The 26,111-nt window shown below is 45.3% G+C and overlaps 2 protein-coding genes across 2 annotated transcripts in view; both read left to right on the plus strand.

The window, feature by feature from the left end:
- The window catches only part of LOC126252206 (mucin-2-like), a 110,101-nt gene that overhangs the window by 79,689 nt on the left and 4,301 nt on the right, over positions 1-26,111 (plus strand). The gene's annotated exons all lie outside the window — the stretch shown is intronic.
- LOC126252207 (uncharacterized) overlaps positions 5,045-26,111 on the plus strand; it is a 334,717-nt gene continuing 313,650 nt past the window's right edge. The window contains exon 1 of the mRNA XM_049953077.1: positions 5,045-5,107. The gene's annotated coding sequence lies outside the window, so the exon portion shown is untranslated. The remainder of the gene's footprint in view (positions 5,108-26,111) is intronic.

Raw genomic sequence — 26,111 nt, forward strand, 5'->3', positions numbered from 1 at the left:
GACAGCAAAGGACTTGGAAGAGCAAATGAATGGAATGGAAAGTGTCTTGAGAGAAGGACATAAGATGAACGACAACAAAAATAAAACAAGGATAATGGAATGTAGTCGAATTAAATCAGGTGCTGCTGAGAAACGGAAAGTAGTAGATGGCCGAAGTAGAGAGGATATAGGTAGTCGTTAATCCCTCGCTCTATTTGCGACTGGAACAGAAAAGGAAATGACAAAGAGTGGTGCACGGTACCCTCCGCCACGCACCGTACCGTAGCTTGCGGAGTATCTATGCACATTTAGATGTAGTTGGAGATGTAGATATAAAATGTAGACTGGCAATGGCTTGAATAGAGTTTCTGAAGAAGAGAAATTTGTTAACATCGAATATAGATTTAAGTGTAATTAATTCTTTTCTGAGAGTATTTGCGTGAAGTGTAGCCATCTATGGAAGTGAAACATGGTCAATAAACAGTTTGAACAAGACTAGAACAGAAAATTTTGAAATGTGGTGCTAAAAAGGAATGCTGAAGATAAGATGGGTAGATCGCGCAACTAATGAGGAGGTACTGAATAGAACTGTGGAGGAAAGAAATTTGTGGCACGACCCGACTAGAGGAAGGGACCGGTTGAGAGGACACATTCTGAGATATCAAAAGATCTTCAACTAAGTATTGGAGGGAAGTGTGGGGGATGGGGGGGGGGGGGGGTGAAAATCGTAGAAGGAGACCAAGAAGTGAATATAGTAATCAGATTCAGAATGATATAGGTTGCCGAAGTTATTCGCAGATAAAAAAGCTTGTACAGGATAGAGTAGTACGGAGAGCTGGATGAAACCAGGCTTCAGACAGAAGACCAAAATATCAACAGAACTACAAATTAACAATTTTCGGATATTTTCCTTTACTTATACTGTGAAATGATTCATCTTGCTAAATATTGTGAATCTAGGTCAACGAAAAATACCTGCTCGCCTACTGACTAGAGATGGGTCGTTCGTGAACTAACGGGTCCAAAGAAACGGTTCACCAAGATGAACGGAAGGAGCGAGGAACGAATTCTGAGGAACGGTCTTTCGTAGTTCACTTCGGTCGCGGCTTTCTGCTTATAGTTCGCGGGAACGGGAAACAGTCGGTCTCGTTCCCGTAACGTCGGCCGGTCTCGTTCCAGCCTCGGTCCCGTTTCCGTCTGTCTCGGTCTCGAACTCCCTCGGCCAGACTCGTCCTTCTTCGTGTGGCCACTCGCCTCAGTTCTACTGCCGACTGCTCCTAGTTAGTTGAGTATCGAGTTGTTGTTCGTTCCGTTCGCTACGCACGCCCATTCTTGATCTGTTTCAAACCTTCTCTGAACTCTCTACTTCTGGTTCTTTTAGTATTCTACTCAGCGTCCACGACCGGTAATTAATATGTATTTTATAATTACGTAAATTTCATAAAGGTTACGTTGTATGTATTACACACATCTTTTCAGGTAACAAAACGGCATATCAGCTTACTGCACTATTTCGATAAATGGCAGAAGACATACTAATAAAAAGTCAAAATTTTTTTTGCTATTACACATGCAAAGGAAGTCGGCACGGCACACAGGAGTGACAATTTTCCGTCTTTTTTTGATCCAGGGTAAAATAGCATGTTCATTGTTATGCAAGACAGACCGACTTACAACCGAATGAAGCCCGTGCTCCGTAATCTAGTGTCTGGTGTCAAATTTTGTAAAGAGAATACGATAACTTCTACAATATTATTTCAGTGATACAGCGTGGCGCACGAGAAATCGGCCCCGAGTACTAGACTGCTCATTGTCGCCCAGCAATCGTCATCTGTTGTTTCGAAGTTGTTGTTTGTATTAGCTTATTTGTTATTTCTTTACTGCCTAATTATTATATGTTTATCTATTTTGCTGGTTGCGGTCGACAAATCGGGCGTAATTGGCGAGCAGTCTGTACTCGGAGCCGGTTTTTCGTGCGCCACCTAATACGAGGGTCACTCCACAAAAATTGCACACTATTCTTTTTAAAAGTTATACAGCGTGTAGATACATTCTTTAGGAACAATATTTTCATTTCTTCAGACAATTTCCATCCCTCTCAACTGCCTTACGCCATCTTGGAACCAGCGCCTGTCTACCCGCACGGTAAAATTCTGGACCAACCTGTTGGAGCCACTGTTTGGCAGCGTGCACAAGGGAGTCATCATCTTCAAACCTTCTTCCACCAAGTGAGTCTTTCAGTTTCCCAAAGACATGGTAGTCACATGGAGCCAGGTCAAGATTGTAAGGCGGGTGTTTCATTGTTGTCCATCCGAGTTTTGTGTTCGCTTCCATGGTTTTTTGACTGACATGTGGCCGTGCATTGTTGTGCAACAGAAAAACATCCTGCTTTTGCCGATGTGGTCGAACACAACTCAGTCGAGCTTGAAGTTTCTTCAGTGTCGTCACATATGCATCAGAATTTATGGTGGTTCCACTTGGCACGATGTCCACAAGCAAGAGTCCTTCGGAATCGAAAAACACCGTAGCCACAACTTTTTCAGCAGAAGGTGTGGGTTTGAATTTTTTTTCTTGAGTGAATTTGCATGATGCCACTCCATTGATTGCCTCTTCGTCTCTGGTGAAAAATGATGGAGCCATGTTTCATCACCTGTCACAATTCTTCCAAGAAATTCATCTCCACCATACTCGTACTGATCCAAAAGTTCGCTGCATACCTGGGAACCCAACTGGCACAAACCTTTTTTAACGCCAACACTTTCAGTATTCTGCAAAACCCTTTCTTCAGCTATCCCCAACATAGCGCGACAATTCGTTCACTGTGATACGTCTGTCAGCAGTCACCAATTCGTTAACTCTCTGCACATTGTCTGGAGTGTGTGCAGTACGAGGCCTGCCGCTGCAAGGACAATCCTCAATATTGCCGTGCACGCTTTCATCACGTAACCTGCTTGCCCACCGACTAACGGTACTGCGATCGACAGCAGCATATCTATACACCTTTTTCAACCTCTTGTCGATGTTCTCCACTGTCTCGTTTTCACAGCACAGGAATTCTATGACAGCACGTTGCGTCTGACGAACGTCAAGTGTAGCAGCCATCTTGAAGACATGCTGTGACGGTGCCACTCACGGCAACAGGTTGAACTAAGTTTGAAAACAAGCGGGAAGGATTTATCTACGCACTGTAAAACCCTCACACATGTAGAATGAAAACTGTATTTTTACAAAAATAGTGTGCATTTCTTTTGGAGTGACACTCATATTATTGACTGCCATCAGCCACATGACGCTACAGTTGGCTAAACGAGAGGTTTTGCCGAATCACGAAAGTTACTGCTAAAAGTGTGTAAGAATTCTATAATGAATAAAAACTCTGTACTCCAGAGCAGAGGCAAATCCCCCTCTTGGCGCCTTCCATCTTCAGTCACCTATGCTGCTAATTCTCAGTTTTTCCTAATGTGGTGTGCGTACTGTAAGACCTTCAGTACACACACCATCAGATGATTTGACTTGTAGCTCTAACGAAGTAGGCGAGTGTCAGCAATATGTCTCTTGGTCTTATCGTGCCATGTTTATCTTCTGCCGTTAAGTCAGACGATAGAAATGCCACTTGCACGCTTAGAGTAGCAGATTGACGGTGACCAACTTTACACAGAACTTGATTAAGTTTCACACACATTTATTAAAATAATAACAAGCATAAAAATTACTAAACTTGGTTCTGGATGCTATTTACAATTGAGAATCTGATGTTCCTTTGGTATTGGTACGTTAATCTTATTCTCAAATATGTCTCTGATACTTGACGAAAGTGTCTATACATTTATCTTCCTGGCTATGTACAGGAATATGGTAATCTTATTAGGCGCAGACAGAAACTTGACTATAGACTGGTGCAGACAAATGCAGACTGACTAATCATAGGTCCTTACACTCGTTATAATACCCCGCACGTTCATGTATCACTGCGCGAGTGTGATCCGCGAGGAGAAAAGGTTCTACGTAAGCAGCAATCTCATTGGCTGCGTTACATATTAATACGCGGATCGGCGGAAGCAGAATTTGGTCCGTCTCTAAGGCAGCGCCATCTCGTAGTGCGGAGACGGACGAGCGCTGCGCCTGCGCTGTTGTGCTTAGCGGGGCACGCTCTACTGGGAAAGTTGTGTACGCAGAACTACGTACACAACAAGAACTTTCACACATGCAGAATGAAAACTGTGTTTTTACAAAAATAGTGTGCATTTCTTTTGGAGTGACACTCTTATTATTCACTGCCATCAGCCACATGACGTTATAGTTGCCTAAACGAGAGGTTTTGCAGAATCACGAAAGTTACTGCTACAAGTGTGTAAGAGTTCTGTAATGAATAAAAACTCTGTACTCCAGAGCGGGTGCAAGTCCCCCTCTTGGCGCCTTCCATCTTCAGTCACCTATGCTGCTAATTCTCAGTTTTTCCTAAGAATCATATACCCTGCAGAAATGAACGGGGAACGAGTAAAAGTGAATGGTTCCCAAAAAAGAGCGATCGCCAGTGAATTAATTCCCAAGGATGAACAAGTTTGCCCATCTCAACTACTGACTCCCTCGTGTGGCCGGCTAGTGTGGCCGTGCGGTTCTAGGCGCTTCAGTCTGGAACCGCGTGACCTCTACGGTCGCGGGTTCGAGTCCTGCCTCGGGCATGAATGTGTGTGATGTCCTTAGGTTAGTTAGGTTTAAGTAGTTCTAAGTTCTAGGGGACTGACGACCTCAGATGTTAAGTGCCATAGTGTTCAGAGCCATTTGAACCAAGCCACTCCCTCGTGTGGCATTCACAGGCTCCTAACAGTTTGACCTCGATTTCTCGGTAACGGTTGAGAAGCTCACGGTACTGGAGCAGCATCTGCCACATTGCGAATCGAGTAAAATCTGCACGCACGTAATTGATCTGACGAGCGCGTACCTACCAGAGGAAGTTGGCGACGTCGTTCGGTATCGGAGAGAGAGAAGGAGGGGCGAGCAGCTAGGCGAGGCCGCGATAAGATAACACGCCGCCGGCCGCTTCCCTGAGCGCGTAAACAGTGCGATCGAGGCGGCCGAGGCGGTCTGTGTGTGGCTCGGAACAGCATGGAGGCGTGCACCAGTCGTGGTAAGCGGCGCGCCGCCACCTGCCACTTGTTTACAGCTGGCGAGCGCCAGATGCTGCTGCTGCTAGCTGCTAGCTGCTCGCCGCGAATCTGCACGCCAGCCGAGGCCGCGCGTCACTCGTGTCGGTGAGCCAGTATTTGCTTCCGCTCTCAGTGTACCTGCTTACTGCTATCTGCTAGTAGCCTCCGCGAATGGAGGGCAATACACGTGTCTGCGGCACTGTTACGAGGCGTGTTTATTAAGTAAGTATCGTTCTGAAATTAAAAAAAAAGACGTGCTAAGATATCTCTATAATTTCATTTTTACATGAAAGCATGTACCTTAATCTACTTTTCTACACAATTTCCGTCAATATTGAGGCACTTGCCATAAAGCTGCACCAGTTTTTGAATACCCTCCTCATAGAAGTCTGTCGCCTGACTTGTTAACCACTGCATCACCACTGTTTTGACTTCGTCATCGTCTTGAAGACGCTGCCCGCCCAGGTGTTTCTTCAAGTGCAGGAACAGGTGGTAGTCAAATGGTTCAAAAATGGCTCTGAGCACTATGGGACTTAACATCTATGGTCATCAGTCCCCTAGAACTTAGAACTACTTAAACCTAACTAACCTAAGGACAGCACACACATCCATGCCCGAGGCAGGATTCGAACCTGCGACCGTAGCGGTCACGCGGTTCCAGACTAAAGCGCCTAGAACCGCACGGCTACACTGGCCGGCAGGAAGCAGATCGTGGCTGTACAGAGGATGATCTAGAGTTTACCATGGAAAAGATGTGATGAGATATTTGGTCTGATTCGTCACATGCGGACGGGCATTGTCTTGCAGCAAAACGATGCCCTTGCTCAACTTCCATGGACTGTTGCTTTGATTCTGGTGTGATGGATGCCACCCATGTTTCATCGCCCGTAACAATTTGGCTTAAGAAATCATCACCGTCGTTGTGGTACCGCTGAAGAAAAGTCAATGCACTGTCTAAACCTTTGGTTTTGTGCACATACGTCAACATTTTCGGTACCCAACGTGCGCACAAATTTCGGTAATTCAAGTCCTCGGTCACAATGCCATACAAAACACTACGAGAAACATTAGGAAAGTCACCCCGCAAGGAGGAAATCGTACGGTTGTTGGCGCTTCAGTCTGGAACCGCGCGCCCGCTACGGTCGCAGGTTCGAATCCTGCCTCGGGCATGGATGTGTGTGCTGTCCTTAGGTTAGTTAGGTTTAAGTAGTTCTAAGTCATAGGGGACTGATGACCATAGATGTTACGTCCCATAGTGCTCAGAGCCATTTGAACCATTTTTTGAGGAAGTCGTAAAGCGTCTGTTTTCTCTCACCTTATTGTCCACTTCCTGCACCAAACTTTCATTAACGACCGAAGGACGCCCGCTCCGTTGTTCATTATGCACATTTGTGCGGCCATCTTTAAATGCTCTCACCCACTTTCTTACCATTACATCACTCATAATGTTTTCTCCGTAAACTGCACAGATCTCACGATGGATATCGATCGCTTTTAGGCCTTTAGCACTAAGAAATCGTATAAAAGCCCGTACTTCACAGTCGGCGGGACTCACGATTATCGGAGGCATCTTAAACACTCAGTAGACAACGTATACAAGGAAGAATTAGACTGTAATAGCGTCAGTGCGTATATTAAGGTACAGGCTTTCATGTAAAAATAAAATTATTGAGATATCTTAGCATATCTTTTTTTAATTTCAAAACGGTGCTTACTTAAAAAAAACACGCCTCGTATTTAGCGTTATCTATATAAGCCAAACGCTGTTCTTAAGGGCGTCATAGTGCTACAGTGATTAATACCGGTGTTGGACAATATGGAAACGTAGCGAGAAATGCGTGCGTGTACATGAATGCAGATGCTAGACAAGTTTTCAGGTTCGGCTGTTGCTTTTGACCACGAATGGCGTATGTGCAGTGTGCTCAATGCCTTCCAAGAGTCAGTAGTGGCCAGAACAGAGTTCTGCGTAGTATTATGGAAGAGCTAAGTGAATTATAATGAAAGCGAATCGCTGGTGCACTTATTGCGAGTGCTTCGGTAACCAAAGTAGCGCAAGTGTTTTGTGTTTCAAGAGATTTATACCGCATAGAGAGAAAGCAGTCGAACATCATCCGCTAAATCGGAACGCGGACGAAAACTTGTGTTAAGTGACCGTGGTCGACTGTCATTGAAGAGCACTGTGACGAAAAACAAGACTACGACAACTACGAAAAGAAGTGAACGTCGCACTCGCGAAACCCGTCGGCACCAAATCGACACAAAAGGAGTTCCAGAAGCAGGGAATTACAGTGTAGCTGGAATTCCAAAATCACTCATCAGTGATGCAAACGCCCGCAAGGAAAACCCATGAAACTGGGATTGTGGGGCAGTAGAAGAAAGTCATTTCGCCGTATGGCTCTTGTTCCACACTGTTTCCAACTTGCGGCCGATTTTACGTCCCAGGAGTGAAACATGGCCGGCATTCGGTGATAAATTGGACGGTAATTTTCTTCTTATTCCATGGGCCCATGGTTGTTCTGCATAACTGCATTAGTGCCAAGGAATAAGTGACCCTTTTGGCCGATCAGATCCACCCCATGGTACAATGTTTGTCCCCGATGGTGATGCTGTATTTCAAGATGACAGGGCTTCTGTGAGAGTTAAAACTTTCCCGGCGTACGTATAGTTCCAGAAAATTTCGCGCGAACTGCCGGATGTTTGCAACTTCCTGCCACAATATTTCGGCGCAGAGTCTTCTGGCCATCTTCAGGTGATCCTGTCGAAAACTCCCTGAGCTCTGGTATTTAAGGCCTTAAATACCAGAGCTGAGGGAGTTTTCGCCAGGATCACCTGAAGATGGGCAGAAGACTCTGCGCCGAAATATTGTGGCAGGGAGTTGCAAACATCCGGCAGTTCGCGCGAAATTTTGTGGAACAATGAGAGGGCTTCTGTTTACACAGCTCACATCATCCAGGACTGGTTTCGAGAGCACGGGGATGAATTGTCGCATCTCCCCTGACCAGCACAGTCGCCAAATCTTAGTATTATCTAGCTTTTGTGGTCTGCTTTGGAGATAAGGGTGATTGATGTTTATCCAGCTCAATCACCGTTACCTAAACTTGCAACTATTTTGGATGAACAACAGTGTTACACGCCATTGAAAATCATACAGGACCAGTATTTATCCATTCCGAGGCTATTGGAAGCTGTTTCGAATGTCAGCGGGTTTCCTGCAACGTATTAGGTGGGGTAATGTATTGTCTTTTTTGAGTTCCCAAATTTTTGTCCACCTCCTTTAGCTCGATATTTAGGAATCGTGCGCAACAGTCCGCGCAACGAAAGATCCGTACCTAAGGCCTGAAAAGTTGCACAGGCGACATCAATACACAGGAAAGATACTAGCAGCAGTCAACTTAATTACGGGACAATGTCAGTGTCGTCTATTTGCAGTAGGATTCTGGAACATATACTGAGTTCGAACGTTATTAATTTATTGGAAGAAAACGACTTACTGACACGTAGTCAGCACAGATTCAGAAAATGTCGTTATTGTGAAACAAACGTAGTAATGAGTGCAATCGACAGAGGATCTGAAATTCATTTCACATTTCCAGATTTACAGAAGGCTTTTGACACCGTTACTCACTAGCGGCTTCTAATCAAAGTGCGTGCGTACGGAGCATCGTGGCAATTGTGCGACTCGATTTTTCTTTTCCTGTCAGAAAGGCGGCAGTTCGTAGTAATTCAGGGAATGTCATCGAATAAAACTGAATTCGCATCTGGGATTCTCCTTATTTAAACGATTTAGGGGAAAGTCTTCTTAGATCGTTTGCAGACGATAATGTCATTTACCGTCTTGTAAAGTCATCTGAAGATCCAAACCTGTTGCAGTGCGGTTTAGATATGATATGCGTATGGTGAGAAAACCGCCAATTAACTCTAAACAATAAAAAGTGTGAGGTCATCCTCATGGCAGTGCAGAGTGGCCGCACGGTTAGAGGCGCCCTGTCACGAATTGCGCGTCCCCTCCCGCCGGATGTTCGATCCCTCCCTCGGGCATGGGTGTGTGCGTTGTCCTTAGCGTAAGTTAGTTTAAGTTGAAGTAGTGTGTAAGTCTAGGGACCGATGACCTCAACAGTTTGGTTCCTTAGGAATTCACACACATTTGAACATCATCCTCATGAGTGCTAAAAGGAATCTGTTAAATGTCGGTAACACGATAAATAAATGGTTCAAATGGCTCTGAGCACTATGGGACTTAACTTCTGAGGTCATCAGTCCCCTAGAACTACTTAAAGCTAACCAACCTAAGGACATCACACACACCCATGCTCGACACAGGATTCGAACCTGCGACCGTAGTGGTCGCGCGGTTCCAGACTGTAGCGCCTAGAACCGCTCGGCCACTCCGGCCGGCTAACGTGATAAATCATACAAGCCTAAAAGCTGTGAATTCAACTAATTATCTAGGAATTACAATTACGAACAACTCAAACTGGAAATCTCACATAGAAAATATTGTGGGGAAGGCGAAAGAAACAGCATTTTATAGGCAGAATTCTTATTAGATGTAACGTATCTGCTAAGAGACTGCATACATTACCCGTGTCCATCATCTCCTGAGTTACTGATGCCCGGTGTGGGATGCTTATCAGATAGGATTGACGGAGGACATAAAAATTTTCAAAGATGGGCAGTTTGTGTTGTATTACCATGATGCAGCGGAGAAGTGGGTCTATTGATCCCGAATTGAAGTCGCCGATTGGGGGGACGAATATATATACTGGTCTAGTGATTTTAAACGATCCTTCTCCGTAGCTCTGTAGTCAGTGTGTTTGTCTTCTACGTTGAGGACCCGGGTTCGTTTCCTCGTACTTCCAGCGATTATTCCTTACTGGGAAGAGCCGAATAGTTTGCACACAGCCTCGTGAGGCCGACTGAGGAGCTACTTGATGGAGGTGTAGCGGATACAAGGTCAAGAAAGCCGACAACGTCCGGTAGAGCTGTCTGCTGACCCCATGATCCTCTGTACCCCAAGCCGGCCAAAGTGGCCGAGCGGTTCTAGGCGCTACAGTCTGGAACCGCGCGACCGCTACGGTCGCAGGTTCGAATCCTGCCTCAGGCATGGGTGTGTGTGATGTCCTTAGGTTAGTTAGGTTTAAGTAGTTCTAAGTTCTAGGGGACTGATGACCTCAGCAATTAAGTCCCATAGTGCTCAGAGCCATTTAATTTTTTTTCTTTGTACCCCATCCAAATGACGCCATGGGCGGAGGATGACACGGCGGTCGGTCGACTCTGATTAGCTTGACTGGGTCAGAACGTGGAGCTTTGCTGTTTTGTCAGTGATTTGAATGGTGTGAAACACAGCAATAGGAAATTATAGAACAAAATGAAAATATGTTTTGTACGCGACTCATATTGAGTAATGAAGTCCGCCATGAACTTCTTAAATGAACGTGGCTTCCTAGTTTTCTGCATTAGGTCTACATCGAAAGAAGGGAAGTTACAGATATATATTCAAGAATGCAGCGTTTCTTTATGACAAAAGTAGAAGCGAAAATGCGGCAAGATTCAGGTTATTTGCACGAGATTTCTGAAGCGGCAAGTAGTGAGATTATTTTATCATCCAATAAGTTTTTGCTTTGTTTGGTGTTTGCTGATACTTCTTCTGCAGTTGCTTTGTCCGCTTGTTTTTTACTCCTGGACTTATTTTTATGTGGCACAATTTTATCTACCTACCTATCCACAGTTTTATTGTATTTAACCTTCAAAAAGCTTGGACTTGAATAATTGTAATCTGTCAAAACGCATCTCTGTCTTACTCTTGTTTCTAACAGGGACACAGAGACCTTATGAATGTCTTGTGCATGTCTCATGTCATTGCAAACGCAAGGTTTTGTCAGACTTTTGACATCGTTTATTAAGTGCAAACACAGCGTTGGCCAACAATTGGCATCTCTTTTGCTGTTCATTATGGGAACGCTAGCAGTGAGCAGTCTAGTTGTTATTTTTATGTATATGTGGTGTCTGCTCTTTCGGACATAGCCGAAAGAACGGGCGCCGTTTTGATCGAGCAGCCACTGTGAGTTAAGACACAAAGGAATTATGAGCATAGGTTGCGAGTGGACATTGATTGACATCAGTGGGAAAGGCTGAAAATTTGTGGCGAAACTGGGATTCGAACCCAAGTCTCGTGCTTACTAGGCAGATGTGCTGACCATTGCGCCATCCGGACACAGTGGTCATCGAAACGGCACGGACTAGTCTGTCACGCCTCCCGCCAGACCCAGATTCTTAACTTATCCACGTAGTACAAATGTAATGTCCCTTGCCTATTAGCATCATAACTCGCGGCGTTTCGCCGATTCCCGTAAGAGTTCGAGCGTGGCATGGATCCGCACTGACGTAATCAATTGGCCATCCTCATCTTAATGGTCGCGGAATCGATTGTGTCCGGCTGGCGAAGTTGTCAGAGCATCTGCCTATTAAGCAGGAGATCGTGGTTCGAATCCCAGTCCAGCACAAATTTTCAATTTTCCCCGTTGATTTCTATCAATGCCCACTCATAGTCAGTGTCTGTAATTCCTTCGTGTCTTAGCTATTTTTAGTAAGTCTGTGGATACGACTGATTTCTTGTGCCCTTTTCCTTTTAACTGGTTTTACTACCTACATCGAAGGATAGAGTCGGCTTTTCGACAGGCAAGGTCTTTCCAGCCAAATACCAGGAGAAATTGTAGTGGAATAGAGAGTATTCCATTTGGCAATATTTGGGAGATGTTTTCAGTTTTGGTTTTGTCTTACTAACAGGGAAGAACTCCTGCGATATTGGAGGCACTTTTATTTCATTTATCGGACGATACATCTCATACTATTGTGTGCTTAACTTTCTGTCTATATTTATGAGCGAGTAAAGTCGACATTTTACTCAGCCAGCCAGTGTTTGCTTTCACTGTCAGTTTACTTTTCACTATCAATGAGTAACTTTCGCGAAAGCATGCGATAGCCGTGTCTGCGGCATTATTGTATAAAGCTGTCTTTGAACCAAATTCAGTCGTTAAGGGCGTCATTGAGCTATGATTAATACAGTGCAAAAGAACAGTTGCGAGAGAACCTCTACCAGTTCTGGTGTGTGTGTGTGTATTAGTTAATACGTTCCAGTCTCTACCTCGGAGTTACCCACCCGGCTGGCTCTGAGCACTATGGGACTTAACAGCTATGATCATCAGTCCCCTAGAACTTAGAACTACTTAAACCTAACTAACCTAAGGACATCACACAACACCCAGCCATCACGAGGCAGAGAAAATCCCTGACCCCGCCGGGAATCGAACCCGGGAACCCGGGCGTGGGAAGCGAGAACACTACCGCACGACCACGAGATGCGGGCACCCACCCGGAGAGCCGAACGCGTTAACGTGCTGCTTCCGCGATTGGGGAGGCATGCTGGCTCCATGTAGAATCCGCCCAGCGGATTAACGACGAGGGTTGGTGTGCCAGCCGTCCTGGATGCGGGTTATTGCCGTTTCCCCACGTCCAGCTAGGTGAATGCCGGTCTAGTTTTTGCGTCCCGCCTCAGATTCACGATGCACAAACAATGTCACATTTGAACACGTGCTGTACTTTAGATGCAAATAGACGGGGCTACGAATTTCGTCCCAGATAGTGATGTGAGGCGGGGGGGGGGGGATGCGCGGTGGTGGGGGGCAGCACCAGTTGGGGGGGGGGGGGGGGAGGGGGCTCGAGTCAGAAAGGGCATTTGGCCGCCCACTACCACTAGCATTGCTTCAATCCACAAAATAGTACCGTCCCCATAGTCGAACGGCAGAGTGCATCGAGGAAGAACTACGACATTCTCTACCTCGGGGTGTAGTGTGGACTCTCCGAGAGTCCAGTTTTCTCAGAAAAACGTCATGCGGCCGCGTGTTAAGGGAGTTGTTGATACTGTTGTTGTGGTCTTCAGTCCGAAGACTGGTTTGCTGCAGTTCTTATACTGTGGAAGAATATTGTCCCCAAATAACTACATCTACATCTACATACGAGGTATATACTAAGATTATACTCATTATGTCTGTAAGCAGCTAAGGGTGTTCATTTCATTGTAATTTAATTCTAACGAGCTGCTTGGTCATCGATGGTATCTGTTCTTTCGGACATGTCGCGCTATCTTCTGTGTCCTCGGTGGCTCAGATGGATAGAGCGTCTGCCATGTAAGCAGGAGATCCCGGGTTCGAGTCCCAGTCGGGGCACACATTTTCATCTGTCCCGGTTGACGTATGTCAACGTCTGTAAGCAGCTAAGGGTGTTCATTTCATTGTAATTACATACGAGGGTTGATTGATAAGTAATGCCCCCACCTTCGTAACTCTTCAACAGTTGGCAGCATTGGTATGCGGCAGGTACTAGCTTGTTCCGTAGCCTCTTCTCTACAGCTCCAGTTGGCAGGAAGCCCTAGCATTGAACGGTTGTGTTGTTACAGTGTAAAGTATGAAACCCTGAGCAGACGGTCGGTCAATGCGATTTAAACAACGCGCAGTCATTGAATTCTTGACAGCAGAAGATGTCACCCCAAAGGAGATTCATGAGAGAATGAAAGCAGATTATGGTGATTGTGTTAATGTGAGTACTGTGCGTCGTTGGGCGAGTAAGTTTAAAGATGTTGAGGCGGGAACATCCGACCTGCGTCACAAACAGAGTTGGACGTCCTGTGACAGCAACTACCGAGTTTCACAAGCAAAATGTTGACAGACTGATTCACGACGATCGTCGTATCACTCAGAGAGAAATTGCAAGCACAGTCGGCATTTCACAAGAATGTGTGGGTCACATTATTGCTTTGCTTGGCTATCGGAAGATCTGAGCACGATGGGTACCCCGGATGCTGACTCTTGAAATGGAAGCACACAGACTTGAAATTCGCCAGGAACTCCTCTAGCGTTACGAGAATGAAAGTGACGCCTTTCTCCATTCAGTTGTGACGGGAGACAAAACGTGGGTACACCATTACGACCCGGAGACGAAACATCAGTCTGTGGAATATCGACACAAAGACTAGCTCCAGGAAAAGAAGTTCAAGACGCAGCCCTCAGCTGGAAAAATCATGGCCAAGTGTTCTGGGCCCAGATGGGGTTGTCCATGTTGATTTCCTTGATCGTGAAATAATAAAAGTCATCTACTACTTTAAGTGACTGGTTTCCTAATCTTATTCCCTCAGAGATCACCTGATGTAATTCGACTACATTCCATTATCCTTGTTTTACTTTAGAATTTTATTAATACCTTCAGCTGCTGATGGGCGTTGATATATATATCAACGCGGACAGGTGCAAATATGTGCTCCGACCGGGACTCGAACCCGGGATCTCTTGCTTATATGTGAGACGCTCTATCCATCTGAGTCATCGCGGGCACAGAGGATAGTGCGACTGCAGGGACTACGTCGCGCACGCCTCCCCCAAGACCCACATTCTCACCTTGTATGTCCACACACTACATTCGTAGTGTCCAACACCAACACACTCATTACTCTTGGAAGACATTCTCACCAAGTCCCGTAAGAGTTCGGGGAATATGTGTACACCAGCACAGAAGAAGAGGGTCATGGCCCGTATTGCCAGAATATATATTTATATGGATATGGTGCCTGTTCGTTCTAGACGGCTGCAGGTCATCATTGGTGTCTGTTCTTTCGGACATGTCTGTATATCCATAAAAATGTATTGTTTTACTTTTGTTGATTTTCATCTTATTACCTCTTTAAAGGCGCTATCTGTTTCGTTCAGCTGCTCATCCAAGTCGTTTTCTGTCTCTAACAGAATTAAACTGCACTGTTAACAGTGATTTCACTTCTCCCGTCTCTGGCGCCCAGTTACTATTCCGGCAGATACCTATGAACGTTGTGTCATAGCTTACGACAAAGGGATTAAACTATGACTATTATCTCTAAGTAAGAGAAGCTAGATTAGAGTGGTTACGAGAATTATGATAGCTGACTGCATTTCTCGTATATCTGCTTCCGCATTTTGTTTACTTTCCGTTATCTGCGAACGGCCTGCGCGACAGAAAATACGAGTATTAAGCGCGTCTCAGAGATATTATAGGTTCACAGAAGTGCTTTTGAGACAAATTTATTTAGCAACTGGCTTCCATCACGCAAAAGTGCATTTCGCAACTTACCACAGACACCTTATGCATCTTCCTTCTTCCCTGTCGAACCACAATGATAATTCCAGCGCTTACCTCTTCCTTCCCTGGGATACTGACCAGTGGCGTCTACCGCGATCCTTCAGATCCGACGGCTTACCGTTTTAAACAAAGCTACAATCCAAGAAGCGCTGGACAGAGAGTTGACGAAGTGGCTACGTTGTTTGTTGCGGTGTTCTGTCTGAAGAGTGGTCTAGTACAGCTCTCCACGTTGATTTACCCTGTGCAAAAAAATGGTTCAAATGGCTCTGAACACTATGGGACTCAACTGCTGAGGTCATTAGTCCCCTAGAACTTAGAACTACTTAAACCTAACTAACCTAAGGATATCACAAACATCCATGCCCGAGGCAGGATTCGAACCTGCGACCGTAGCGGTCTTGCGGTTCCAGACTGCAGCGCCTTTAACCGCACGGCCACTTCGGCCGGCTTACCCTGTGCGAATCACGTCATCGCTGCATGGCAACCACAACCTACATCTATTTGAGCATGCTTACTGTATTCGACCCTTGGCCTCCTCCTACAATATTTGTCCCCCACACTTATCTCCATCAACAAACAAAATATTTCTCGATGCCACGAAATGTACACTACGAACCCACCCCTTGTGTTAGTCAAGTTGTGTCGTAAATATCTTTTCTCATCAACTCCCAGTACATCTTCATTAATAACGCAATCTATCTACATAATCTTTAACAGTTTTCTGTAACATCTCATATCAAAAGCTTGTATTCTCTTCTTGTCAGTATTGTTTATCGCTTACTTTTCACGCCTAAATACATAACAATGCAAATGGACGCTTTATTTCCAAATGGAATTACAGAAATCTATTTTCCTAATCTAAGTTCCTCGGTGTCATGTAGTTTAACTCGATTGCACTCCGTTACCATTCTTTGATTTTGTTGATTTTCATATCATAATCCTCTTCAAGTCACTAACTATCCGGTTCAACTGATCTTCCAAGTCCTTCGCCGTTTTTTCTGATAGAAACCTTAAAGTTGGTATTTGTTCTCCCTGAACTTTAATTCTCTTTCCAGATTTCTCGTTCCCTTTAGGTACTGACTGCTCTTTAGACACATGTAATAACGTGGAGGAGAGGCTACAGACATCACTTCTTTCTCATCTATTGCATCTTGCACGTCTTTTGTTTCTTGTAACCGATTCTTTAATGTGTTCATAATACAGTTTTCTTGACAATTAAAAGTCAAATTGGCAGTTAATCTGCCGTGACTGTTTAAAAAATAAGAAACAGTTTTTCAGAGACCACTACCAGTCACAAATTTTGTTCACTTACTTAGATTGATAGAAAAACGTATTTCCAGGTACAAAACGTTTTCAGTCTACAAGGGCTATACAAAAAATATTTAACAAAAGTCTACATATACAGGGTGGTCCATTGATAGTGACCGGGCAACCGAAAAAAATACAAGGAACGAAACTCGTCTAGCTTGAAGGGGGAAACCAGATGGCGCTATGGTTGGCCCGCTAGATGGCGCTGCCATAGGTCAAATGGATATCAACTGCGTTTTTTTTTGTTTTTTAAATAGGAACCCCCATTTTTATTACATATTCGTGTAGTACGTAAAGAAATATGGATGTTTTAGTTGGACCACTTTTTTCGCTTTGTGATAGATGGCACTGTAATAGTCACAAACGTATAAGTACGTGGTATCACGTAACATTCTGCCAGTGCGGACGGTATTTTCTTCGTGATACATTACCCGTGTTAAAATGGACCGTTTACCAATTGCGAAAAAGTCGATATCGCGTTGATGTATGGCTATTGTGATCAAAATGCCCAACGGGCGTGTGCTATGTATGCTGCTCGGTATCCTGGACGACGTCATCCAAGTGTGCGGACCGTTCGCCGGATAGTTACGTTATTTAACGAAACAGGAAATGTTCAGCCACATGTGAAAAGTCAACTACGACCTGCAACAAATGTTGACACCCAAGTAGGTGTATTAGCTGCTGTCGCGACTAATCCGCACATCAGTAGGAGACAAATTGTGCGAGAATCGGGAATCTCAAAACCGTCTGTGTTGAGAATGCTACATCCACATCGATTGCATCCGTAGTATATATCTATGCACCAGGAATTGCATGGCGACGACTATGAACGTCGTGTACAGTTCTACCACTGGGCACAAGAGAAATTACGGGACGATGACAGATTGCGACTCAGTGTCATTCATCAACAGCGGTAACGTAAACCGGCATATTATGCACTATTGGGCAACGGAAAATTCACGATGGCAGCGACAAGTGGAACACCAGTGACCTTGGCGGGTTAATGTATAGTGCGGCATTATGGGTAGAAGGATAATTGGCCCCTATTTTGTCGATGGCAATCTAAATGGTGCAATGTATGCTGATTTCCTACGTAATGTTCTACCGATGTTACTACAAGATGTTTCACTGCATTACAGAATGGCGATGTACTTGCAACATGATGGATGTCCGGCACATAGGTGGCGTGCGGTTGAAGCGGTATTGAATAGCATATTTCATGACAGGTGCATTGGTCGTCGAAGCACGGTCACCGGATCTGACGTCCCCGGATTTCTTTCTGTGGGGAAAGTTGAAGGATATTTGCTATCGTGATCCACCGACGATGCCTGATGACATGCGTCACTGCATTGTCAATGCGTGTGCGAACATTACGGAAGGCGAACTACTCGCTGTTGAGAGGAATGTCGTTACACGTATTGCCAAATGCATTGAGGTTGACGGGCATCATTTTGAGCATTTATTGCATTAATGTGATATTTACAGGTAATCACACTGTAACAGCATGTGTTCTCAGAAATGATAAGTTCACAAAGGTACATGTATCACATTGGAACAACCGAAATGAGTTGTTCAAACGTACCTACGTTCTGTATTTTAATTTTAAAAAACCTACCTGTTACCAACTGTTCGTCTTCAATTGTGAGCCGTATGTTTGTGACAATTACAGCGCTGTCTATCACAAAGCGAAAAAAGTGGTCCAACTAAAATATTCATATTTCTTTACGTACTACACGAATATGTAATAAAAATGGGGGTTCCTTCTTTGTAGTTTTTTCGTTTGATGCTTATTTCGTGAGATATTTGGCCCGGTCACGATCAATGGACCACGCTGTATATCTTGACAGTCTTCGCATGTGCAATGCTAATCATCGTTCATAGAAATGCCTCTCTTCTTGCGCTGTGTTCAGTTACCTCCATTTTTATGGCTACTTCGATCTTACGGTTTAACGAGGTGACTCCATGCAGTTGTCAGGAGTTTGTAGATTTGCATCTTCATCATCAGCTGTACGGTTTCGGTTGTAACGACCATCTTCACAGGAAGGTGGAAAGCTATGAATTAGGCTGGCATGCATTTCAACTTCCCGCTGGATAAAATGAAAACCAGCAGACTAAAAAAAAAAGAAAAAAATGTCACTCTGATGGTTTAAAATTCACGCAGTGGAAAGGTGAATTGCGTGTTCAACTAATGTACAGATTTTTCCTTCCTCTTAAGATTGAAATCTGTAAGAAATAAACAACAAATCTGCACAGCTGATGGCAAATATGCCACTCTTTAAATTGCTTGGACTTTATTGAGCACCGTTCATTAATTTATAGTGGAGGTAACTGAGAACATCGAAAGAAAGCAGTCATGTAATATGAACAAACATAACCCCAACACAAATGGAGCCCGTAAAGAATTACTTCAGTATCTACATGTACTGTTGTTACACGTTTTCTGCATTATCGCAGTAGCCTGAAGATGCAGTTTGCACCTCCAAACATGTTGCTTCATCAAGTAATTTAAGTAAGCCAACAAAATCTTTTGACTTGTAGCGGTCTCTAAAAATCCGTGTATCAACATTTTTTGTTCCTTTAGTTGTATCACTGCTGGGTGGAATATGGTTTGCCGTTCCGTCAACATTAAGTCCATTGGAGACGGTGCAACAAATTCGAATTGGAGAACCATGCAGCATAAAATCAACGCGACACTTGCATGAAATAATTTAGAGAAACTTGGGAAAACAAATCCGAACTCTGCTCCCCAGCACTTTCGTGAACGCTGCACTGTTTCGCTTGGTCTTTCAAATCTGATGAGAGCAAACTGATTGATTAACTGTCTTTCAGAAGCCGGTGATTTCGCAGGAATTGTTGCTGTAACTGAATTCTGCTCTGTCTCAACCAATTGCTGAGCGAATAATGCGAAGGGAACTGCAGGCAGTGGATATATGAAGTCGAGTACCTCGCAAAAAGCCTGTGCTCATAGCGATACACAGAGATCCACACCTTCAGTGGGCCAAAACACACAGTAACTGGACGGTAGTTAATTGGACGTTTGTAATGTGGTCAGATGAGTCGTGATTTTGGCTCTTTTTCAGATGAAACAGCCAACCGCCATGCCGCAGTAGAAATGGCGTTCCCTATCAGATCACCAAAGTATTGTCGGGCTTGGCTACCACTTGGGTGGGTCACCATCCGGGTCTGCCAAGTGCTGTTGGCAAGTGGGGTGCGCTCAGCGCTTGTGAGGCCAATAGAGGAGCTACCTGATGGAGAAGTAGAGGCACTGGTCACGAAAACTGAAAACGGCCGGAAGAGCGGTGTGATGATTACATGCGCTCGATATTCGCATCCAGTGACGCCTATCTGTGAGGACGACGCGGCGGCCGGTCGGTACCGTTGAATCTTTAAGACGTGTTCGGGCGGTGTTTTTTTGTTGTTCAGATGATGTAAGGCATGGAATACAGTGACAGCCCAATAAGGCGTTTAGCCCGCGTTGTGTGGAAAGTGTATTTGAGACTGGAGGTGTTTTTCTGATGTATTTGACAGGTTTTTCGTACCATGACTTTAGCCCACTGGTTCAGCTTACCACGAACATTAACCAGGAATTTTATTCCAATATTCCTGTCGACGAGTCCTTGCTCATGAGGAGTATTCTGTGGACATTCCCGTCTTCCAAGATGACAACAGCTGTGTTAACAGGGCTGTTTACATAAGCTCCTCGTTTGACGAAACTCAGAACCTCCATCGCACATCGACTGTCCCGCTAAATCACGCGATATCCATCCCACAAACAATGTGTGAAATGTAACAGTCAATATCCACACAGTGTGTTAGCTCCACAGGGTCTGATAATTACTGAGTGACTTAAGCTGGATATGAAATAGCTGAAGAAATTTAAAGTATCGCTTCCCTGCTGCACTGAGGTTACTACACACTCAGGTGAGAAAAGTCACGTTATACCTCCTAATATGGTGTCGGACCCCCTTTTGCCCGGCCTAGTGCAGAAACTCCATCTGTCATGGACTCAGCAAGTCGTTGGAAACCGCCCACAGAAATATTGAGCGACGCTGTCTCCTCTTCAATTCTTCATACGATTTTATCCCCATATCTTCTTTTATGTTTTTTCTCTTGGCCTGCCTCTTGGTTTTTTCCCTAAAACTTTTCCTTCGAATACATTCTTTACGCAATGCTTGTGTCCAATTATGTGCCCTATCATTTTTGATTTTCTTCTTCCCATATAGTTTAGCAGCGTTCTGTTCTCATTCACTTCTCTTAAGACCTGTTCATTACTTTTCCTATCTACCGAGCTTGTTTTCGTCATTCTTCTCCATATCCACATTTCCATTGCTTCCAGTCTCTTTTTCTCTGCCTTCCCCAGAGTCCACGCTTCACATCCTTATTTTAAGACACTACTCCAGACAAAAGTTTTGGCAAACTCTTTCCTAGTTTCTAGCCTTATACTATTGTCTGTTAGTAAATACCTTTTATTTTGGAAAGCTTGCTTTGCCAAGACTATTCTTCTGTTTATATCTGTGATACATTTATTGTCGTCAGTGATTGTACTCCCCAAATAACAGAAGTTCTCAACCTGCTCTAGAACATCATCTTCTTGTTTAATATTAACTTTATCATTTACTGTTGTCTTCCCTACTACCATAGTTTTTGTTTTCTTCTTATTTATTTTCAGATTATCTTAGTATTTTGGCAAATTTTAGCAACATAAACTCCATTTGCTTTACTGAGTCAGCAAGTACTACTATATAATCTAGAACCTGTATAAAAGGCAGTAAGCAGAGATAGAAGTGAATAGTGTGAAGAAGAAAGCTGTCTCTATAGCCGTCCATAATTCCTAAAGTGTTGCCGATGCAGGATTTTGTGCACGAACTGACCTCTCGATTACGTCCCATAAATGTTCGACGGGATTCATGTCGGGCGGTCTGGGTGGCCAAAGCATTCGCTCCAGTTGTCCAGAATGTCCTTCAAGCCAATTTCGAACAACTGTGGCCCGGCAGCATGGTGCATTGTCACCCATAAAAATTCCATAGTTGTTTAGTGACATGAAGTGAGGGAATGGTTGCAGATGGTCTCCAATAGCCAAACATAACCAGGACCCAGTCCACACCATTACGAAGGCACCACAGGCTTGCACATTGGCTTGTTGACAACTAGGGTCCGCGGCTTCGTGGGACCTGTGCCACACTCGAACCCTATCACAGCTCTTACCAACTGAAACAGGGACTCATCTGACCAGGCCACGGTTTTCCAGTCGTCTAGGATACAACCGATATGGCCACGAACACAGGAGGGCGCTACAGGCGTCCAACAAAGGCACTCGCGAAGGTCCTCTGTCGCCATAGCCAATTAACGACAAATTTCACTGCACTGTTCTAACGGATACGTTCGTCGTACGTCCCACATTGAGTGTGCTTATTTCAAGCAGTGTTGCTTGTCTGTTAGCACCGACAACTCTATGGAAGAGCAGCTGCTGTCGGCCGTTAAGAGAAGGCCGTCAGCCATTGCACTGTCCGAGGTGAGACTTAATGCCTCAGATTTGGTATTCTCGGCACACTCTTGGCACCGTGGCTGTAGGTATTGATTTACCCATCGACTTCCGAAATAGAATGTCCGATGTGTCTATCTGCAACTACCATTCCGCGTTCTAAGTCTGTCAATTATGAAATGATAATTAAATCAAGACTCTAAGCTGTCGACAGGTGTTGATATAAGTCAAAGGGGACAGTTGACAATGTGTGCCCAGACCGGGACTCGAACCAGGGATCGGCATGTCCGAAAAAACAGAGACCATCTTCATATAGATATGGCTAATCGGCCATTGGCCTTCTTCTTCTGTGCTGGATGCCCACGCATTGCCCTCTTACGGGACTCGGGAAGATTCTCTGTCGCGAGTAATGAGTGTAATGAGCAGGGGCACTACGAATGTAGTGTGGGGGCATTAAGTAGGGAATGCGGGTCTCACGGGGAGCGTGCAGGGGATAATTCCCTGCAATCGTACTATCCTCTGTGCCCTCCGTGGCTCAGATGGATAGAGCGTCTACCATGTAAGCAGGAGATCCCGGGTTCGAGTCCCGGTCGGGGCACACATTGTCAACTGTCCCCGTTGATGTAAATCAACGCCTGTCGACAGCTTAGGGTCTTTATTTAATTATCATTTCATTCTAAGAGAGCCGCATGGTCACCGATGGTATCTGTTAATTATGGCCGTGCGGCCATAATGACGTCGTATACCTTTTCACAGGAATCACCGAGTACAAATGACAGCTCCGCCAATGCACTGCCCTTTTATACCTGGTCTACGCAATACTACCGCCATCTGTATACGTGCATATCGTTATCCCACGACTTTTGTCACCTCGGCGTAGAGACTAGAGGCTGTATTGCAAAGTTCAAAAATCAAATGGCTCTGAGCACTATGGGACTTAACATCTAAGGTCATCAGTCCCCTAGAACTTAGAACTACTTAAACCTAACTAACCTAAGGACATCACACACATCCATGCCCGAGGCAGGATTCGAACCTGCGACCGTAGCAGTCGCGGGGTTCCGTACTGACGCGCCTAGAACCGCACGGCTTCCGCGGCCGGCCTGTATTGCAAGGCACTTGTGTCCTGGTAGTGACTTAATTTTTCCTTCGGCTTGTTTTTTATTTTATTTTTTTTTTACATAATGAATCAGTAACTCTGCAGCGGATTGTATACAGATTCCACAGAAATTGAACTTGGGTTTGAATATGATGGCGAACCTGGAGCTCTATCTTGACGAACAGTGAGAGAGGCTTTTTATTTATTTATTTCTTAAAGGTTAGAGATTCTCCACGCCTGCACCGACATGGTGACAATCACGAAAGTTCTACTGTTACCTCTGCATTCGGTAGTTTTAATCGAGGGGTTCACAAGATGCGGATCTGTGACGTCCGTGCGTCTGGGTAGGATTACCCTCTAACACGGGCCTATCATGGTAATAGAGAGTGGACGAAAGCGATTGAAGAGAAGCGGTTTTAAGGGCGAGGTGGGGGGGGGGGGAGGTGAGGGAGTGGGGGTGGGGAAGGTGTCACTGCAAGCGTGAAGAAGAAGAAAAAAAAATCTAGCTCTGCGACAGTCTGGACGAGTAGTAAGAGCAGCAGCAGGTTTTCTAGCTTGCTGCGACAGATCATGAAAGAATATGGTTATCGTTAGTTACTGGGTACCATGCAGTGCTCGCTACCAAAGTCATAGGTCAGGTTCGTCATAAAGAGTATCAGTGGAATCGATGAGGCTAGGCACCGACGATATCTCCTGGTCCGGCTGCTGCGTCTGCGTATCTATAACATGCCATGGTTGTCATGTGAGTGGTCGATTGGTCGTAAATCGATCACACAGTGCGAAGTTTGTGTTTAGCGTACAGATTGGCTTCCCTGCTACCGAGCGAGGTGGGACAGTGGTTGGCACACTGGACTCGCGTTCGGGAGAACGACGGTTCAAACCCGCGTCCGGCCATCCAGATTTCCCTAAATCGCTCCAGGCAAATGCCGGGATGTTTCGTTTCGAGGGTCACGGACGATTTCCTTCCCCATCCTTGACACCATCCGAGCTTGTGCTCCGTCTCTAATGACCTCAATGTCAACGGGACGTTAAACCCAATCTTCCTTCCTTCTTTTTGGCTTCCCTGCTCTTTCCGGATGGGCGGCTGTTCTCATTTGTGTGGTAGTTACAGTCATCTTTGCTGAGATAAAGGGATCCGCCGATATGTACGTTGTTCTTGTGTTTTTAGCGTGCCATAAGTGGTTAAGCGTCCCTAGCATGGAGTGTTTTTGGACGACTGTGTTTCCACCTGTGGGTATAATCTTAGCTTCCCACATTTAGGATGAAAGGGTTGTTCGAGTGTGTTGAGTTCCTGCATAGTCGTAAGGCGAGTTTTTTTTAGTACCTCTGGAAGAGTTACGAGGCAGTATTTACTGACAAGGCTCGCGATGCGTGTGTAGCGTGGAGCATTGCATCTATACCCTATGAATGGTAGCCAGCTCTAAATGTAGAAAAATGTAAGTTAATGCAGATGTTCGAATACAGCATTTATAGTGTGATGCTCGACACATTCACGTCGATTAAATATCTAGGTGTAACGTTACAATGTAATACGAAATGGAATGAGGATGTAAGAGCTGTAGTGGGGAAGGCGAATGGTTGACTTCGGTTTATTGAGTGACTTTTAGGAAAATGTGGTTCATCTGTAACGAAGACCGCATTTAGGGGATTGTCGAATACTGATTGAGTGTTTGGAATCCGTACCATGTAGTATTAAAGGAAGACATTGAATCGATTCATAGGTGGGCACCGGTGGGTTCAAACGTAACGCCGGTATTACGGAGAGGTTTCCGGAACTCAAATGGAAATCACTCGAGGGAAGGCAACGCTCTTTCCGAGGAGCACTGTTGGGAAAATTTACAAAACGGGCGTTTGAGGCTGACTGCAAAACAATTCTACTGCCGGCAACGTTCATAAGAGGGATTCGTGCCATACGGAGGCATATGGATAGCCATTTTTACCTTGCTCTACTTGCGAGTGGATTCAAATGGTTGAAATGGCTATGAGTACCATGGGACTTAAAATCTGAGGTCATCAGTCCCCTAGACTTAGAACTACTTAAACCTAACCAACCGAAAGACATCACACACATCCATGCCCGAAGCAGCATTCGAACCTGCGACCGTAGCAGCACCGCGGTTCCTGACTGAAGCGCCTAGAACTTCTCGGCCACAAATGCCGGCCCTTTGCGAGTGGAACAGAAAAGGAAATGAAAAGTAGTTTTACATGGTAACCTCCGCCACGCGCCATACGGTGGCTTGCGGAATATATCTGTACAGCTTGTTCTGTATGTCCCACAGGCAGCGCAGGCGTGTTGGAGCTAGGAGAGGCATAAGGAACCCGCCCCGATATTCATGCGTGTTTAAACGCCGCTTCCGGGTCGGGGAGATGTGCCGGCCTCGGATCGAACCCTTCCGGCGGATTAACGACGGGTGTCTGGATGCGGTTTTTAGGCGGTGTCCCACGTCCTAGTAGGTAAATACGGGACTGGTACCCAAGTCGTGCCTCAGTTACACGATTCGCAGACATTTAGAAAACTTTCGCTCACTTTCACGTGTATGACACTGTACCCAGGCAATTGAGGTACACATGTTCTGTAAAGGGGTGACGACAAAAAGGAATACGGTTAACCCTTAAACTAACAATAACCCAATGGAAGGTCCAACGGTACCGATCGACCGCCGTGTCATCCTCATTCCACAGGCGTCACTGGATGCGGATATGGAGGGGCACGTGGTCAGCACTCCGCTCTCCCGATTGTTGCCAGTTTTCGTGACCGGAGCCGAGGCTTCTGAATCATGTAGCTCTTCAGTTGACCTCACAAGGGCCGAGTACACCCCGCTTGCCAACAGCGCTCGGCAGACCTGAATGATCACCCATCCTAGTGCTGGCGAAGTCCGGCAGCACTTCGGTGATCTGCCGGGAACCGGTGTTACCACTGCGGCAAGCCGACGGC

This window comes from Schistocerca nitens, chromosome 4, assembly GCF_023898315.1.
Source record: "Schistocerca nitens isolate TAMUIC-IGC-003100 chromosome 4, iqSchNite1.1, whole genome shotgun sequence".
In the NCBI taxonomy this organism is placed as follows: Eukaryota; Metazoa; Arthropoda; class Insecta; order Orthoptera; family Acrididae; genus Schistocerca; species Schistocerca nitens.